This window comes from Numenius arquata, chromosome 1 (genome assembly GCF_964106895.1).
Source record: "Numenius arquata chromosome 1, bNumArq3.hap1.1, whole genome shotgun sequence".
NCBI lineage: Eukaryota > Metazoa > Chordata > Aves > Charadriiformes > Scolopacidae > Numenius > Numenius arquata.
Genome location: NC_133576.1, coordinates 67,399,425 through 67,413,754, shown reverse-complemented (window position 1 = coordinate 67,413,754; position 14,330 = coordinate 67,399,425). Strand labels below are relative to the sequence as shown.

Genomic DNA, 14,330 nt, shown 5'->3' with positions numbered 1-14,330 from the left:
CACACCAGAAAGACCAGGCAACAGACACAACTAGGTCTATTGCTACCACATGCTCATCTCGTGCCCTGGAAGGTAAACTTCCATGGAAAACAATCAAAGAGTTTAGCTGGTATCATGGCATGGGAAAGATCTGAGGAGTGAGCAGGCAATGCCATGGAGAGGGAACCTCTCCCCAGTACCAGTATCACACATGGAGGCACAGCAGCCAACCTCACCGCCCAGGGCACTCGAGCTGATAAGGTGAGCAAAGGCTCATCTCATTTAGGCAATGGATCAGCTGTTCACGGACAATGATTTCCTTTTATCATTAACCTCTGATTAAAAAAAAAAAAAGTACGAACGAGACAATGACGTAAGGGATCTGCACTTTCTTCAGCTTAACTTCAGCTGAATTACCAGAATGTCCCCAATAGTCTGAGAGTAAAACAAGTGTCTTTGTTCAGCTGGGTTCGTTTGGATCCTCAGGGTACCCTGGCATGAAGTGCTGCAACAAGCCAGCAGTGGTAGATGAAAAAGCGATGGATGAAGTAACTTTCCTCCACTCGTTCAATCCCACTTCTCGGATGGACTCTGAAAATGGGTGCTGAAAAATGAGGCACATTCCATCTGCTCCTGAACAAACCACCAGCTGCCTACGCTGTCCCCACAGCAGAGCAAAATTCTCCTGAGGTCCCATCCCCTTCAGAATAGCCCACCCACCACTGTTTTCTCTTTTGACAGACCCCCTCAATCCCTGCCCCAAACACACACCATCACCTCCAGCTGCGCTTGCCCGGTCAGGTGGGAAGAGCTAAATGGGTAAAGAGTTGAGCCACACTGAATCCCAGGTTGAAAAGAGTTAGAGAAGCAGCAGCACCAGCTAACCTCTCGCTGTAATTAACAAAAATTAACAGGGAGCACAGGGAAACAGCAAGAGCCCAATACAGACAGTGCAAGTGCTTTTCCTGGAACAAAGCATAAAACAAAGTCACCATTCAGATACAAAAGAGAGGGCTGAGCACTGAAATTATCATCAACTCCTCATTTTTACAAACACTGTACAAGTCAGACCACAGGGACTCATTTATTTCACCATTCTTGGACACCAGTATCTAAAATATGCATCTTGAAAAAAAAAAAAAAAACACAAAATTAAGAAATTCTCAAAAGCTTATCTTTTTATTCATTTAACCACAAGCTCCAAGAAAACCTGGACTTTAAAAGAAGCGTGAATCCATTCAAAATGCAGAGAGTTACACTTCAAACAGTCTGAAAACAGTTCAGGAAAAACATATCCTATGGCCACTATAACTACAGAGCAAGTTCCTGCCACTGGAGAGGAGAGGTTGGGGGCCTCCTCCCCTGCCCCGGTCATAAAAGGCTGGGTCAGCAGTTTGGGCATGCAGCTGGCAGCCAGGGGCCGCAGGCCACGCTCCGAGCTGGGATCAGCAAAGCCCGACCCGTTTCTCTTTCTTTCTCCGCTGTGGGAGAAGGTCCAACAATATGTTGAGCAACATGGTAAGTGCAATTGCACAAGTGGGGCAGGAAGAGATGTCGCAGCAGAGCCCGCCTCCTGCCGCACAGAAGGGGCCACAGGTGCACACGCATCCAACACCAGTAAACAAGTGCAAATATAAGCGTGAGAATACAGCCCAAGAAAACAGAGGTGGTTTGGGATGTTCAGGGAATTGGTTTTGCTAAGACCATACTCTACGTAACCCAAAAAGATCTCAAACACTGAAATTTGTAAGCGGAAAAAATTCTTGCATATCCAAAAAAATGGAGAAGGATCATGCCAAAGAGTGAGATAATTAAGGTGGAGTTTAAACAACTAACAAAGAATTGCTGGATTACAGAAATTTTAGAATATTTTACGACTTTGCAGATAAGAACACTGTTTCGTTTGACTGAAAACAGGTGTTGGGAAGGGATGTCCTGTGCCTTTTTGCAGTCCACTGGACACATTTTTTCATTTTGTTTTTAAATAGATGCATTTGATCTCCAAGTGCTAGTATGTGTTCCCAGGCTCAAAATAAGACAAAGAGGAAGTCTGTCTGCACTCTAAACAGCACTTCCTTTGACATTGCAGACTTCTTTCCTAAGTCTGCAAAAGCATCTTTGAATCTTAAATTAAAACAAAATCTCAAGCCTGGCACAGATACTGAAGATTACAATCATTGTGCAATCCATAGACTGAATTATGTATCCACATGAGTTGTTTTGTCTTTTTAAAACAGGCATAAATAAATAAATAAAGCAAAGCTTACCCTACTTTACAGGACAGAACACTATCAGGAATATAAGGAAAATTCTATGTACAACAGTTAAAGAGGGCGAAGAGAAGCATATCCTTCAAAAAGAAGGAGCAAAGGCATTCCGCAGTCCATGCACAGAAGAAAAGAAATTAAAATAGAGATAAATTTAAAAAGATGACTGCATGGCCTGCTGAATCGGGGTCTATAGGACCAATCTCAGTGAACTCCATGGGAACTAATGACAACATTCCCACAGGAACAGGCTTGGTCTGCACAGCAGCAGAAGTTAAGTTTTATCCCTGTAGCAACACAACATCTTTCAGGTTCCATTGTGTCATTCTTCTATGTTACTGGCTTGCAGAAAATCAATTAAATCATTTTTTCTATGAAGAAAATTTGATTCAATATTCTGTGTAATGTTCCTACTCGAGTTAAACCATGAGACTCTGATCACAAAAGGCCCTTGTGAAGGGAAGAGCTAACAAAAGGAATGGATTTTCTCTTCCAAGAATGGCAGAGCAATTACTATAATATTCACTTTTCTTTCAAACCTCCAATATCTCTTTCAAAAATTCCCGTTTAATTCTATTTTAATTAAACTTCAAAAGTCTCAGCTCTTTAACTGCATACCTATCAATTCAAAGTGAGCACAAAACATTTTAACAGACTGATAATTAAAGTGCTTCAGAGCACAGCAGTGCGCTGGATCTTCTCTGTTTGAATGCTCTTTTTCCATGCCCTGGACGGCACAATCTGCCTTTTTGCCAAGGGGATCAGCATAAGATGTTCCTTTCGGGACCAGAGCTCCTCTTCGTTCCTAAGCAACAGATTTGCATAAGCTGAAGGAGCAAAGGAAAATGCTTTTCACATCATTTACTGGCCCTGCCTGATTAAAGTAAAAGACAGGAGAAAGCAAACAGCAGCTGACAGTCCTTTGTGCAACAGATTTGACATACTGTTAAGCTTTCAAAAATACATCTGCGATTGGAATAAAAAAAAAGGCTCAAGAAGAGAAAAAGGGAAAACATGAATTCCAGCACTGAATTATCCCATCCCAGCACCATAGCAAGTCTCAGAAGAATGGCCATATAATGGAAACTATTAATTTAGTATTAGACTCCTACAGGGCCATGTGGCTCACGTTAACTGCTTTGCCCTGCTGTTAGACGGGTGGGGAGTGGGGGGAAGCAGGCTTCCAGAAGCAGATGCAGATTTGGGGGATAATGTAAGGCTAAAGCACAGAATTTTTTTGTTTGGTTGGGGTTTTTTTGTTTTTAAGAAAAACTCGACTTCCCAAACTAAAAGCTCTTTGTGTTTAGTCACGTGTGAATTTTTCATGCAACCTTTTTCATTAAGGCAGTCTACACTGCTACCTGTCCAGCTTCTGTCCTCTGCAGGGAAACATCACAACAAGCAATCTCTGTCTCTTTACATAAGCAATACTTACGCTATAACGGTGCAAGCAAGGCTCAAGCACTCAGTGCTACACCAGTCTTATCACCCTGAAAACCAAATTCTGTGCAGTACTGGGTACTGCAATAAGCAACGGCAGCACCATTAATGCAACCTAAAAGCCATGCTTTCATGAGTCAATACTGTTCCTCCCTCCCTCAAGATAATCAAGGTCAGAAGGACACCACTGCTAACGACGCTGTCATGTAGCTGAAATGGCTCGCTGACACACTGACCACCAGCAACCAGATGACAATCAGTCACGCTTGTCAAGTAACTATAGGCATTTCTTTCCAATATCCTGGATTAATTCAAGCACGTTTCCAATGACAGGATGGCCTGACTCTCTACTGTCATCACAACAGGTTATGAGGGGGAATTCCCAGGCTCTTTGGACAAAGTCTACATCAAGACTGTTGAGCCATGGTAGGACAGAACCACCTTTCTTGATGTCTGCCACCAGATGCAGATCTACTAGCTACTTCCTTTTAAAGCATCAGTAAGAAAACTCTCCCACAATTAGAGAACGTCACATAAGCCTAGCACTCCCATATCATAGCACAAGGCTGGAGTCACTATATTATTGCTAGTGAGTTAGCACAAGAGTGGGTTTATCTTTTCCTGCTGTGTTAGCAGCCAGCAGTAGCACATGGATCAGCACAGGCTAATTCTACAGCAGCACCACTAGCAGTGGAGAATGGAGCAAGTAATCACCAGGTATTTCAATAGGTAGCCTGGCTAATGCTATGCATCTGTAGTATCATTCCGTATCTTGAAGCTTCAGAGGAGAGATGCAACTTCCTGATGATAAAATGTAGGATCAAATTCCACTCCCAGGCAGGAATCTCAAGCACAGCACGACGCATACACTTCAAAAAGGGTAAACTATTTTATTTGAGAATCCATTATGATGATATGGGAGAAGCCTAACCCAGTAAAGTTTGCCCCAAAGGCATCCCATACATGTGAACAAGGAGGGAAGAGCTGTTGCTGCAGCTTGGTTTGCAGCATGCCAAACTCCCCCCTCTGCAACGGCACTTGCACTACGAGAATTCACAGAGGGGTTTTGCTTGGTTTGTTTTATCTGTGTACCTAAGCCCGAAGCCCAAGATACAAGTCTCCCATATAAATAAATAAATAAATCAATCTGCTATTGGTAGGGCTAGATGGCTGATGGGGTTTGTGCTGACTTACTAATTAATTCTTACAGAGCTGAGTTAGTTCTGAGTGAACATGGAAAAAATGTATTAACCGTAAGCTTACATATGTATTAAAAACCCTTCTGCAATATTTGGCCTCTCTTCAGGTGGGAATGAAGTTAAAGATGTAACTGTTGTCTCATTCTAGGTCAGGTGTGCCGAGATCTGTTTTGCTACACTTTTTTACCTCACCCCTTTAATACTCCCTGGTATAACATAGAATCATAGAATCGTCTAGGTTGGAACAGACCCTTTGGATCATCGAGTCCAACCATCTACCCTATTCTACAAAGTTCTTCCCTATACCATATCCCCCAACACCACATCTAAACGACTCTTAAACACATCCGGGGATGGTGACTCAACCACCTCCCTGGGCAGCCTATTCCAATGCCCGACCACTCTTTCTGTGAAAAATTCTTTCCTAATGTTCAGTCTAAACCTACCCTGTTGGAGCTTGAAGCCATTCCCTCTCGTTCTGTCATTAATTACCTGTGCGAAGAGACCAGCACCAACCTCTCTACAGTGTCCTTTCAAGTAGTTGTAGAGAGTGATGAGGTCTCCCCTCAGCCTTCTCTTCCTCATACTAAACAGTCCCAGCTCCTTCAACCGCTCTTCATATGATTTGTTTTCCAGGCCCTTCACCAGCTTCGTTGCCCTCCTCTGCACTCGCTCCAGCACCTCGATATCTCTCTTGTATTGAGGTGCCCAAAACTGGACACAATACTCGAGGTGTGGCCTCACCAGGGCTGAGTACAGGGGCACAATCACCTCCCTACTTCTGCTGGTCACACTATTTCTAATACAAGCCAGGATGCCGTTGGCTTTCTTGGCCACCTGGGCACACTGCCGGCTCATATTCAGCCGCTTGTCAATTAGAACCCTCAGGTCTCTTTCTTCCAGGCAGCTTTCCAGCCACATTTCCCCAAGCCTGTAGCGCTGCTTGGGGTTATTGTGGCCCAAGTGCAGAATCTGGCACTTGCCCTTGTTGAAACTCATGCCATTGATTTTGGCCCAATGGTCCAATCTATCTAGGTCTCTCTGTAGAGCTTCCCTATCCTCCTGGGAATCAACACTCCTGCTTAGCTTGGTGTCATCTGCGAACTTGCTGATGATACACCCTATGTCCTTGTCGAGATCATCAATAAAGACGTTAAACAGAAATGGTCCTAACACTGAGCCCTGAGGCACACCACATCTTTGAGTTGCACCAACTGCAACTTACATTTTGCTTGTTCTTCAGCTTCCAGTTCTTTCTTCTTACTGCCTCTTGACTAACTCCCTCTCCTTCTCTTTTTCGTGTTCTTTTCCTCACACCCAGTCCCCTCTTCCCCTCCATCGTTGTTCAATCTTCTTGTTTTGCTGCTTTGGCTATTTTGCTGTGCTGCTGCTGCTATCTCCTGCAGCTGTCCTCAACACGCATTTCTTCCATACTTCTGTTTCTGCTTCATGGGTGTGTTCAGAAGCAATGCTGCAAGGCACTGCTTTGGGAAAGACTGAAGTTCAGCACTGAAGCAAAGTGCTTATGGCACGTTCAGCAGCTGTGAAAAGTTTTCTCATTTTTTAACAAAGGTAAGATTCCCAGTGTAAGGATTCTGCGGAGAACGAGGAAGGAAGCTGCAAGATGCAGTAACCACCCCAGAAAAAAGAGGAGAAAGCTTGTGCACATGGAGTTAGCCTGGCATCGCTCAGACACAGCACCGTTCATCCTGCAGAAGGACTGCTACCACAGATTGCTCGTGCTCAAACCTATTGAACATGGGTTTGGGTGGTTGCCCTTTGCATTTGGGGCAGATGGCTGTTACTTTAATTAAAAAGGGCACACCTGTGTTCCTATGCTGAAAGGAGCAGTGGATAGTGGGCTAAGCACCAGTCTATCACATTACAGGTGAGGGAGATGAGCCACAAAGACAGAAAGGCAAGAGTCTGGAATCTACAGATTTCAATCTAAGCAATAATGCAACCCCTCAGCCTTAGACAAAACTGTTTATTTAAGCATGTGAGTTCTTGAACTGTACTTTCATTTCTCAAGCCTGCGGAGAAATAAAGAAGAAAAACATTGTTTTCTCAGGGGAGGGGAGGATAGCACTTTCATCCTGAGTGCAGTTCCAGACATGGTTGCTCCGGGGTCAGTCCCCCTGCTTCTTGGTGGAGCCAGGCTGGCAGCAGCCCCTGCCCTGGTAGGCGCAGCCCCCTCAGGTCTCCCTTCTGCAGTGCGTCTGCGTTAGCATCCAGCTCCATCTTACAGCATATGCCCCCAATGCCATGACAGGCATTAAGTTTATCCAGCAATTTTTTTTTCAATGTAAGCCTGCAGGTGAAGCTCTGGCTTTGGCACAGACTTATTTTAAGTGTAAAAAGTGAGTGATAGCTTCAATAAAAATGACTCTTCAAAACAGAGGCTGTGCCAGGGGAGGTTCAGATTGGGTATTAGGAAAAGTTTTTACACTGAAAGGGTTATTAAGCATTGGAATAGGGTACTCAGGGAAGTGGTTGAGGCACCACCCCTGAAGGTATTTAAAAGACAGGTAGACAGAACTTAAAGACATGGTTTAGTGATGTTTTTTTATCAGAGTTGGGTTGACGGTTGGACTAGATGATCTTAAAGGTCCCTTCCAACCTAGACAATTCTGTGATTCTATTCCCACTCCTTCTCTCTACCTGGAAGTATTTACTAAAATCAGCAGCACAACTCCCTCAACTTTCACTGAAGCAAAAAAATGCATACTTCTTTATCTGAAAAATAAGTTGAAGATATTTTAGGCAAATTTGTACTATTCATGCTTAAAAGCAGCTTTTTATTTCTTCTCCAACACAGTTCAAAAATAATGTACAATTTTTTTTTCAAAATTATGGTATTTAAAAAACAAGTCTTCAGAAGCTGTTAAAAAAATGTACCACCACATCCATTTCATAGAGGAGGGGGAGAATAAGACAAGAAGCAAATTATAATTTAATAGTTCTCTTAAAAAAATTAAGGAAACGCTACAGGACAGGGTGGAGGAGAAAAAGGAAATAAGCAAGTAGCTTTTAGTTTCTTAAGCTTTCTTTTTCCTCTAAATGAGCTCATCATCTGTAACATTTTATGCTTTCATTTGTTATACAATATATGAAAATATGCAGTTTCAGTGAAAATTCATCAAAAGCTTTACTTCTGGTATCACCTGATAAGCATCCACATCTATCTTGAGCAATATCATGATAGGTTACCTGAACTTTACATTCAAAATGTATAATTCAGGGCACTGTCCTTGTTGATTTAATATAGGCCAGTGAATCCACTTAAAATAATTAGAGCTACACTGAAAGAAGACTATAAATCAAGTTCAGGTCTACAGTATTTTTATCTCCTGCTAACAAAGTGTCCATATCTCTAACAGAATTAAAGCATTTTAAAATGATATACAGTATTACCATATTTTATCTAGACCCTGCAAACAAATCTCTTGCATATGTGTAGTGCGTACAGGTAAGCATCTCTGAAAGCTCATTGTGGCATTTACACAGATGGAGTCACTACTTAGCACGTCAACTCTTGAGACTCATGTCCTAACATAAAACCACAGCACTCGTTTTGAAATCTGAGTGTTTATTTCTAAAACCAAAAGCACCATTTAATTTTTTTCTTTTACTTTTCTTAATATTGTATTCATTCATAAGAACATTACTGAGACTCAACCCTGCTAATCATTTATAGACTGTCATCTAATAAGCATAAGTCTACATGCTGTCTGAAGTCTTAAGATGCTTTTCAGTGAGGGGAGGGGGAATGGCATTTTTAGCTCCAAATGAGTAATTCTTGGCTTTAAGAAGTCACTTGGTCATTCTACTACCTCCTGACCAACATTCCTGAAAAGCAAACCTACAGAAACCAGCGCTGCAAGAGGCTTGCTAAGAGACACACTGAGGAAATCTCCCAACATCTGGTCCAAGCATGGAAAAATAATGCAATTTCACTCCACGAGTAACTGCTTTGTAAACCAGGAGCACTCACAACCCAGGGAAAGGGGGTGGGGGGCACCACGGCCTACTGGCTGGACATTTACCTCCTAACAAAAGCAAAACCAGAAGCGTCAGTTCCTCATGTGCTACCCAATTATTTGAAATAAGAAAAGCTTTATTAAAGTTAGCAGGTAGAACCTCCTCTTTTGCAGAGGACATTCACCTTAAGCTGTGCCTATGCCAGGGCACCTGTCCCAGCAGCACAGACACAGAACCACAGAGCAACCACCCAACTGAAGGACCACCACATTCACCTTTACTTCTCTCTGGTTAGCGAGAAGAGTTTAACGAGGACCTTGCTGCCTGACTTGCAGGGTTGCAAATCCACAGCTGGGCGAGTCCCACACAGGGAGCGCTCAGCAACCAGCTCATTTAGCTACGAAGGGATTTTCACCCCGAGAGCCCTCCCTGAGCTCAGTGCCTCACTAGGCCACAAGACTGATGCCTCATTTGGGTCTCTGCCAGCAGCAGCAGAGGTCTGACAGGATGAAACAGTTATAAAAGATGTGGAAAGGGATATGGCAGCAGGGCACAGGCTCTGCTCCTAGCCATTCCCAGGAGAGGGACCAACACCTCCCAGCCAGGAAGGCTCGAATAGCTGTGCTCACTCCCCAGCACCCCCAGCCGGATCTGCTCTCAACTCTGCTATCCACAACCTTAAATTACCTCTGCCACAATAGTCTTTCTCTAGAAAGGTCACAGAGCTATAAATTCACTTGCTATCCTGCTGATGGTCAGCCTGAGGGGAGGGGGTTGCTATCGAGGTGGTAAGTGCCTGACAATTATTTGTGCCAATTAAACCCATGTTTACCACCATCCTGCTTTTCCCAGTTAGAAGTCAGACTGACACTTTTGCCCAAAAATACTGAACTCCACAACACACATATTTATGAATGCACATAAATTTACAGATATAATAGAGCAAACAATACATACTGACACAGAGAAAATCTTTTAAGTCCTATGAAAAAAACAAGCTTCAGAGTTTTTTGCTAGTGTGTTTATGAGAGATAAGAAACAGCTACCCAAAAGATTAGTTACTACATTTTTGGTGCCAAGAGATAGAAAGATTTTCTGCTATTTTGCACCCTCTGCCTTCCTGTAGCGAGTCTCATCAATGTATCATATGTTAACTTTACCACTAGAAAGGCAAGTGATGTGAATTAATGGAATTACTTAAAACAAGCAAATCAATACACACTCTCAGTTATCAGTATTACAGAGCAAAGCGTACCCGAAGCCCTACAAATGTCAGCTTCTAAGGGCAGATGTATTTGTAAAGAAGAATCCTAAACTGATGTCCATACCCTAAAATGTTAAGTATCATTACTGAGTTCTTGGTAAGTTTTTGACTATGTCAGATCTGCACAGGTGCACAAAAAAAAAAAAAAAAAAGACGAATACAGGTAGCTTTCATTTGTTATGCATTCAAATAACATTGTAGCCAAAACCTAACAACATGCCCTACAAGACTAAGGTCTGCCAGAGGCCACTGGTAACAAATTACATACTCTAAATATCAATAGTTTCCAAATCTGTTATATTTACTACTCTCCCTCTCTGTATGATCTAATTGAGAGGATGTCCAAATGGAAGCTCAGGACTGTTTAAATGAATCACGTTCCCAAGCGCAGGCATGGATCCACCCCAGCTACTTCACCGGCCATTCACGCTTGGTTTGTGTCAAGCTCCTGCAACATCCCTAGGTAAACAAGTGCTTAATTTGGCTCAAGAATAATTGCTTATTAAGTTGGGGCTTGCCATAGTAGCTACAGCTATTTAAAAATACATAAACAATAAAAATCCAGAAACTTGCAGTGTCACTGTCTCAAGAGAAGTGAAGTCAATCATACAGCTGATTTCTGATCGACTATGATATAAAACGCCGCCCCACATTAAAGTTTACTTTACTTGTTGGTACAGCAAAGGAACCACGTGAAGAACTTGCCCCAAGAACGCAGAGCAACGACTGTAAAATGAGACCGTCTTGATGTGCACATAAAATATGTGTGGAAATTATGCTAAAGTTAATTTTCTCTTGCATAGCACTGTAAGCAATTCTAACAGCTTTTGGCCTAAAGGATGAATAAAACTGAATCCAATAAAAGGAGCTTTGTGAGGATTTCTTGTTCCAGCTTTGCAGCTCAAATCCAACCACCCCGAAGCTTCCACCTCAGCCTGAATATCTTGGAAATCTTTGAGAAACAAAACAAAAAAAATAAAAGTTGGATGATTCCAAGAAGAGAGTTATGACAAGATTGTGAAACCTCCCCTCAGGAACGAGCCACCTTCCAAGGCACCTCTCTCACAGAATGAATAAACAAAGCACTAACCAAAGCTTAAGAAGGAGTAGATCAGACAAACTTCTAACATAAAACATATAGCTGGAACAGATAGCTGTTAATTATTTAATTACACTTTCAAGTCTGTGTAATCAGTCAAGAGAATTTGTGTGTCCAAGCCCGGGGCCAATTTGCACCTAAGGCAAACTGAAGAAACAAGAATTTTGTTAACGAACGCTTTGGATATTGCAAGTACATCACTAAAGAACTGCCAGCTTTTGTAAGTCACACATTCAGGAGTTAAGAACTGCAAAGTCTTGATTGTTTGTGGAACATTGCCTTTCTTATAATGTAGGTATTTTTTTAAACAACTTATGTAATTGAGCTCCTCTTAGGTTTAAATATTGTGATATCTATTAAGTGAGACCTTTTAAGTTAACATTGCTTAAAACACTTCAAACACCACTCTGCTCTCCTCACAGAAATTAATCAAACCCGAGGTTTGTAAGCAAAACACACCAAGTGTTACTCATCTTCAGCAGGGCAGTTTGCAGGGTGCTTTGTTTATTTTTCTCAGATTTTGAGAGGTTTACTCACAAAATAAATATGTAAATAAATTAGGTGTAGCAATCTGAAAACCACAAGGTACAATGGAGACATTCCTTCAATCACATCATCCTTTACAACAACAAAACAAAACACGCAAAAAAACCCCAACCAAAAACCCCCACCAAACAAACAGTAAACTGCTGCAGAGACAGACTACTGTACATTTCTTAGAGGGCACGCCAAGCAAGCTTTGACAATACTGGGACTAAGCCTTCCTGCTGTACCCCAATGCTGTACAGGCTGCTTCCGAATTCCTCCTACGCCTCCTTCCCTGCAGCTACAGAGACACTGGCTGCCTACACCGGCTAGACTTCACAGACCAGTTGTCTGGGAACGCTTAAAAGAGCCTTTTACATTAAATCAGGAGGAGTTCTGTGTTTAAAAAGCCAAAAAGAGTTTTTAAAAAGCTAAAGTAGGACTTAGATAAAGCCAAGAACCAGAGCGCTGAAGTAAGAGCTAACAACGCATTTTCAAGTATATATAGCTCAGAGATACTCAGTCTGAGCACGGAACAGTTTGTGTAAGTGCAATAATTTAAACATAATCCAGAGATCACAGAACTGCATTACAGTATTATTAGAAGTTTCATTTTGAAAAACACACTAACCAGCAACACTGTATGTGTACACTTCAGTAAGTTTATTGTAATATAGTTATGGCAAATAAGTAACTGGAATGCAATAAGGAATGGAGTTGCTCATTAGCCTAAGCTTCCCATTTCCCACAGTTTACAGCAAAGCACGTTATGACCTTCTAATTAAGGAGAAATTCCCTCAGACAGCTTTCCTCCCCCTCCAACGCGAGCACTCCAGCCACCACTTCAGGCAGACTGGCTATATCCCACAAAGACTACTTCCTCTTAACAGCTTCCCCGGCACAAACAATCATTTACATGTCTAAATGCTACTCAAACCTGTCATCAAACGGCACAGGAATAAAAGTCAAGGCAATGGGAATAAAAATCAAGGCAATGAGTGCTGACTGAAAGGCAAAGACGGTTAGTAGAGTTCCTGACGAACTACAGGAATACTCAGAGAGATGATCCGAGGGCTGGAGCACCTCTCCTATGAGAAGAGACTGAGAGAGTTGGGGTTGATCAGCCTGGAGAGGAGAAGGCTCCAAGGAGACCTTAGAGCGGCCTTCCAGTATCTGAAGGGCGCCTACAAGAAAGCCGGAGAGGGACTTTTTGCAAGGGCATGTAGTGATAGGATGAGGGGTAATAGTTTCAAACTAGAAGAGAGCAGATTTAGATTAGATACTAGGAAGAATTTTTTCACTGTGACACACTGGAACAGGTTGCCCAGAGAAGTTGTGGATGCCCCATCCCTGGAAGTGTCCAAGGCCAGGCTGGATGGAGCTTTGAGCAACCTGGTCTAGCGGAAGGTGTCCCTGCCCATGGCAGGGGGTTGGAATTAGATGATCTTTAAGGTTCCTTCCAGTTTAAACCATTCTATGATTCTTTGAGAGCATGTCTGTCTCCATTTCTTTGCTCATCGGAGAGGGATGGGGTAACAGACCATCGACCCGGGGAGTTCCCTGCTTACATCGCTGCTCTCGCTACAGCACAGTTATTTTAACAGGATAAAAGCCAACTTCCTCAAGAGGAAGTTACTCTATATCCTCAGACACTAGATCATCTCCTTTACCTGAAGAGCGAGACCAACGTGCACAAAGCTCTTTACTTTTAATTCCCACACCCCCTCCCCGCAACTAACCTGCTCCCGGGACAGCCATAAGAAGCAGAACTCCTTAGCACCTCCTCTTGTGTTACCGACTAAAAATTAACTTGTAGGTTAATTAACCCCTCAGGCTTTCACCCATCGGTGGGAGGCGGCCTCTCGCCGACAAGCCGCCTCACAAACCACCCTTCCCGCCGCCTCCCAGGAGACCCCCGGCACCGCCACCGGCCCCGTCGAGCCGGCCGGCCCCGGGGAGGCCCCCACAACCCCCGCGGTCGCGGGGGTTGTGGGGCCTCCCCGGGGCCGGCCGGCTCGACGGGGCCGGTGAACCGTCCGGCGCCTCAGAGAAAGCGTCTATAAAGGGGGGGGGGCGGGGGTGTGTGTGAAGCTGCCGCCGCCTCAGGGCCGGGCCCCCACCCCGCGGGCAGGCCGCTCCGGGCCCGGTGAAGCGCTGCTCACCCGCTCGCCGCCGGCTCGGGAGGAATCCCGTCTTGTTTGTCTGCCTGTCTTCTCTGTCTGTCCGTCTGCCCGAGGGCTTCGCTCCGCTCTCCCCGGCTCCCCAGCCCAGCCCAGCCCAGCCCAGCCCGGCCCGTCCGCCGCCGAGGGTCGCGGTGGGCCCGGCAGCTCCGCTCCCTGGGCCGCGCCTGGCGGGGAGTTTCCTGTCTGAGTCACTTCAACCGGGAGCTGCGCAGGGAAACACCCTTCCTGCCCTCCCAGCTCCTCCTCCTCCTCCCGCCTCATCCCAAACCTGCCGCCCCCTTCCCTCCCCGCCAGGCGCCGGCTCCTCCTCCTCCCGGAGAACCCCGAGCCCCACGTTAAGAGTCCTCCCTTCTCTCCCCTCCATGGAAAACCGGCGCCCCGGGGTCGGCATTA

The 14,330-nt window shown here is 44.2% G+C and overlaps 1 protein-coding gene across 1 annotated transcript in view; it reads right to left on the bottom strand.

Moving 5' to 3' along the window:
- Positions 1–14,121, bottom strand: part of CYFIP1 (cytoplasmic FMR1 interacting protein 1) — an 86,661-nt gene extending 72,540 nt beyond the window's left edge. Inside the window, exon 1 of the mRNA XM_074159553.1 lies at positions 13,917–14,121. The gene's annotated coding sequence lies outside the window, so the exon portion shown is untranslated. The remainder of the gene's footprint in view (positions 1–13,916) is intronic.
- Positions 14,122–14,330: the final 209 nt, after the last annotated feature.